The following is a 6,176-nucleotide window of genomic DNA, read 5'->3' as shown; positions in this document are numbered from 1 at the left end:
GGACCAGTATGTTTATGCATACCCTAGGTACTGCTGAGTATCAGGTGGATTACTTCTTGTGTCCACAGTCTATAATCCTATTTTTATATCATAATTACAGGTTTTGTCTTTTTTTATGACATCATGACTCTCAGTGACTCATGCTCAATGCACTGTAGAACAAATACTTTTGTGCAGAAGTGTTGTCTTATCTGTTCTTTCCCCTTTAGATGCTTTGTTTTCACTGCAAGATGAAGTTCAGCTCCTGCCTTCTTTAAGGCCTAGCTTCCATCAGATTTGTTTTCATGAATATTCAGCCCATGGTCTAGGAAACAGCTTCTCTTCAATGTCAAAAGTTTAGTCATCAGAATCTGGCTGTGTGCTCACAAAAAAAATTGAGACACTTCAGACAAACACAGTTTGATTTCTATAATTCTGCTATGCCTACATTTGGAGTTTTCCGAAACTGTTGTACATGAAGACGCACATCTCTAGTGAACACTGTGTTATTCACCTGACAGAAGAAATGCATTTGCCTGGTTGAAGTTAATACTGTGTGGGGATACATGTCACTGCCACAACTGACACTGGGCTGTTGATAATTTTGTAAACCATCAGGTCTGTTATACTGTTTGAATTAGATGAAAAGACAGAGCAAGAAGAAAGAAGTATTTTTGTAATCTGGGCTCTGGAAAATGGCATCATACAATAGGTACAATAGCACAGAAACATTACATACTGCAGGTCTCTTCCAAGCTCTTTTGGGCTGTGTTTTGCTGGGCTATAGTAATTCCTAAACTTAAATTTAAAAGGATGTCTTAGTCACCAGTCAGTTGCTTTTGTCAGCACTCTAAAGCAGCAAAACAGTACCTCATACAGCTAGCTCAGTGCTGCTTTGCCAAAGCCAGTAGTGTGTGATGCAGCATTATCTGAGTGGTATTGGTACCCCTACTTGTAGGTTGGTATTTATCTCAGGTTTCTGCCATACACAATTAATTCAAACTGGATGTTAAGTTGTATAGGGTCCTCTACAATCAATGGAGAAAGAAAAAAAAATCACACCCCAAGGACTGTCATCCTGCCTACCTTGGCACTTATTTAGGATGTGATGAATCTTCCTTTAGGGGTGCCCTTCCCCATCGACTATAGAAGGAACAGCAGCAGGATGCAGTTTTGGTGGGTAAGATTAGGTGATATAACTGACCCTTATGTATCTTCCAATATCAGAATATTACCTGTCTTCTAATAACAGAATATTATCCATCTTCTAAAAAATTACTTCTAAAAATAAATTTCTATTAAATTTTATTTATATTTATAAATAAACTTCTATTGTTTTAGAATACATGATTTATCACATGTAGCAGAACGCCAGTAACTTATCGGTAGAATCTTCAGATTGTCTATATAGGGAGCATAGGAATATTAGCTGGCAATTTCAACCATTGAAAAGCTAAAAACTGAATGGTGAGAATATATCATCTTTCTCCTATAGACATAGACTTCTCTGAGATACTGAGATCCTTTGAATCTCACTTGCTGCTCCTGCATAATAGCTTACATTTAGCATTTCAGGCTGCCTTATTAAAGCCTTTGGACCATTTCTGAACAGCATGTTGAAATAAATAACTTTTCTCTGAGACTTAGTATTAATGTCTTCAGTATAGTAAGCAACCATTGCAAGTATTTTACAGTTAAATTCATATCAACTAGTATCAGATTTTGCTTAAGTGTAAATCATTAATATGACCCTGTAACATTTTCTCACTTGAGGAGAAAAAGGGAAGGAACTTACCCCTGGTGAATTTTCCCTGGGTTCTCTGCCATAGCATCAACTGCGCAATCCTAACTGTGCCCTTATAGTCTACAAAACTGAATGGCACAGTTACATAAACACAAAGGAAAACAGACTAGGCCACATAACATAGAAGTTCTCTATAAACAACTTCTGAAATAGTGCTATCAGAATTTGCATAGGCTAATGAGCTCACACTTTGGCAAACAGTTATTGTAATCAACAGCTTTTAAAAGAAGCATTATATAAGCAAAGTTATTTTTCAAATTGCACGTCCATTTCTACTGTGTTCTGTTAAACAGTCTGGGGAATTTTATAAAGAAATAAGCATGGCAGTTTCAAACAAGAATTACTATTGTGTGAAAAAAAAAAATATAAAATTATAATTAGTCATTTAATGTCTATAATCATAATCAGACTTGAACAACAATCGTAGCTACCAGTAACTAATTTGTGCCTTTCTTTGGGGGGAAAAAAAAAGAAATGAAAACTCAAAAAGCCTTCTCTCACTAATGTTCTTCCAACCAAAGGAATAATGTTTACATGTATGTGTTTAGAAGTATAATTAAAGCAGCTGGGCACTGCCTTCCTCAGTCAGAAAGAAAAATAAAACAAAAACACAAGGTTTGTTTTTGTTAGTTTTGTTTGGGGGTTTGTTTTGTTTTGTGTTTGTTTTTTTTCCTGTGTGCTAATGACAGATTATGCATGGGAGAATGAAAATAACCTACAGGCGTTGTCATGGGCAATAATTGCTTTCACCTCACCAAAATGTGCTGGACCTCTGAGACTCAGCAGTTACCAGACTCCACAGGTAAGGTGGGTGGCCACTTGTTTGCTTGTTAATGGCTACTTAAGCTTGGGTGTTATGAGAAAGAATGGCCTGAGTTTTCAGCTTAACTACTTTGAAAGAAAGCAACAGAATCCCACTAAATTACTAAATCTTCCACTTCCAGCTTCCATTTATCAATAAAATGTGCAAATGGGTTACTGTCAAAGCAATGAATTATTTGCTGCTTACAAAACTCCCAACAATATTGTGTCACCGGTGTCTTGCATATGTGTCAGGCTGCCATACACCAAGCCAAGAATTCTATGTGATTTAAGACCTCCATCTGAATTTTTGCTTTAAAAAGGGGTTTCTCAGCAGCGAATTAGAGAGAATCCGTGGTCAGTGATACGGTTACTGTGGCTGATCTCAGGAAGCTGGTAGGTATTACTCAGGGGAATAAGTTGGTCGGTTCGATATGGTACCAGACTAAAAAAGCTTGTTTCATAAATTTCAGAAGACTGGATTCCCCTGCTGAGCTCTAGAAGGACGTTCTCAGCAAGTGCAATTCACCATTGCTCTATCTTCTGGCATTCAGAGCACAGCTAATGAAGGTAGCACATACAACATCACAAGCAATTAGAAAATTTCAGAAGAGACTTGCCTGTACCTTGTGTCCCTCCCTCCCTCTCCTTCATTTTCTATTAAGGCCCACCTGGTGCTTCTTCAGGAGTTAGCACTGCTGCTGCTCACTGATAAGCATCCTTGCATGACACCCAGGCAGTCTATGCATGGAAAGGCCAAATGGCAACAGGATTTTGGATACAACCTAAGTGGGACCAAGGTGTGGGGAAGAAATGAAGAGGAGGCAGGTTAGTCCCTACCCTGTTCCAGCACAGAGCCCCTTTTCCAGCTCAGTCTCCATTAGTCCCCTACTTATGCCTGTGGAGATGGCAGGAGCAAAGGGGCAGAGCCTTGCTATGCAGCCAGAGAAATGAGCTCTTCTGCTGCTTCTCTAAAGCTAATTTGAGTGTCGCATGGTTCCCTTGCTTCTGCAGGCCTCATTAATATACATATGCAGGCTAGTTTTTCCACATTTTTCCTTTGTGTGTCAGTATCCCATCCACATGTTATGATGCCATGCTGCCTCCCCTTTTTCAGATAAGCAATGTTGTATATTCCACCCCTCTCTATGCCAGAGGTTCTGTAACACCTTTTCCAGGAGCTTTTTTCCAGTGTCTTTTCCACCCATCCTCCCTAAAGCAGTCTGTCAGTCTCCCCTTTTTGCCATTTCACTGCTTCTTTGCACTCATCCTCATTTTTTTCCCAGGTCTTGTCCTGCTCCTTCATGCTTTTATGTGCCTTTTCAATCCTCCAATGCCTACACCAATGCCCTGGCTGTACTTCTGGCCCTGGCATTTTGTTACTCACTTATGACTTCTCTTTCTGTCCAGCCATGTCACAGTCACAGAACAGCTGAGGTTGGAAGGGACCTCTGGAGGTCACCTGGTCCAACCCTCCTGCTCAAGCAGGGCCTCCTAGAGGCAGCTGGGGTGTTGGTAAGATGCAATAAGACAACATACTATGTTGGAACATGCTAATTAGACTCTACTGACCATTCTTTGATCTATAATCAGTTGCAAATGTGTTTGAATCGGTGGCCTGTCTGAACCAATGCAAAGATCTTCATTTGGCCTTTCAGCTTCCTTCATATCCATTCAAAATTCCCCCAGCTAAAAGGGGTTGTCCTCTAAGCTTCAGGAAACAGTCAGCTGCAACACTCAGAAGTTAGTATACTACATCTGGACAGACAGAAGTGGTGTCAAGTCATCTGCAGGTCAGCAAATAAGACAAAAATAGTAATGTTAAAAAGCCCCTAATTTTGACAGTGGTAATCTTCAGACAGTATTGGTAATGTGAAGAGGAAATATTTTTAGACAGCAACGTGGCTTCAAAGCCAGGAACATTGCTGTGTATTGCAGCGGTAACAGGACTGCATCTGGGGAATTTCTGTAACTACAGAAAAGCAGCAATAGAAAGTACTTGAAAAAATAATCATTCCTGTCATAGATCATCTTGAAGAACCAGTGAAAATGAGGCAAGAAATGCCGTTCCTGTCTATATTTCATTATTGCCAGAGGTTATTACATGAAAAATATATAGTCTGGAATTTTGAGTTGGAAGAACCTTAAAAACTAAGCACGCTACGAAACCCCCCCAGATCCTGAAATAACATTGTGACACACAAGCAGGTGGGCCACAGTACTTAAAATTACATACACAGTATGTAAAATTGAGAAACATAATATGGACCCAATTTCCAGAAAGAGCTGTAGGTTTTACAAGGCTTTCAAAACCTAAATATTAATGGAAAGGCCTGATGTAGTAGTCTTCATTTACAGTTTGTGAGAAATCTCAGATGACATACTGCTGCAATACCACAGAATCCTTTCCCAAGGTGGTTGTTCTCCTAACTTCCTACAGAGTGAGGTTGAATAGTCGCATCTTCATTGTTTGTGGGTGTCTGTAGGAGCTGCAAACTGACCATGCTGTGAAGGCAGGGGTGTGGGGACCAGCCCTAAACCCCTTGGCAAGGGGAGGCATTGAGAAGTGCACTGCAGAGAGCTGCTTAGCAAGCACCTTGGCCCAGAGGGTCTGTTGGTGTGGACATGATGCTGCATAACAGTGAGGGACTCCGGGCTTCAGCCAAAACATCCCCACAGTGCTTCACTGGTACATGTGGATGGAGTGGTTTGGATCAGTGACTCCAGAGTTTCTGACATCTCTTTTTAACTTAACTGTATGTTCCTATAGCCTGTCTTATGTATTACTGTATAGTCTACATTTGTTTCATCTTCATTGTTTTACCTCTATTACTTCAGGCAATATAGCTGACTGCAAAAAGAGCATCTCTGCTAGCGATATCTTCTGGTGTAACAAACAGAGCAAGCAATACTAACAAAAATAGCAAGAAACATCACAAAATATTCATATATGTGATGAAAACAAATGGTTGTTGCGGTGCTGGGAGGGGCAGGGTTGTTTCCTGTATAAGCAACTGTAAGTGTGGGCACTGCCTTTCATTTTCCTAATCCTACCCTGATATCCTTGGTCTGTTGCCTACCAACTAATCTACTTCATGCATGAACTATTAATCGGCAGTTCTAGTATTCATCATGCAGCTGATTGTCTTTACCTTGGCGCCATTTTCATTTGGAAAACGATTTCCATTAAAAACACATTCTGAGCAGAATTACTAAAAAGACTTTGAATCTTTCAAATAGGCATCAGGTCATGTTGTGATGATTTCCTTGCATGGTAATAATGTCAGAAGTTCAGTTTGTAAAGAAAGCATTCTCCAGTTTTGAGATTGAATTAGAAAGGAGTGTAATAGAGGGACAAAAATAATTTCACAGACTACCTTTTTTTAACAACATTTTATGTCACTCCATTTTACTCCCCACTTCCCCTCTGTCAAGCTTTTCTTTTCCCCTTGGCTTACAAAGATGGGAGGTTGACAATGCCAGCAGTAGAATTTTGCTTTTTATCCACAAAAAAACGACAACATGGGTAATGAAATGTTTTCAACACACCCTGTCCTATCAAGGCAGGCTCTTCGTTTAACTTGTGTCAGCC

This window comes from Falco biarmicus, chromosome 3 (assembly GCF_023638135.1).
Source record: "Falco biarmicus isolate bFalBia1 chromosome 3, bFalBia1.pri, whole genome shotgun sequence".
NCBI lineage: Eukaryota > Metazoa > Chordata > Aves > Falconiformes > Falconidae > Falco > Falco biarmicus.
The sequence above is the reverse complement of the archived record's forward strand: the minus strand, read 5'-3'. Positions refer to the sequence as shown.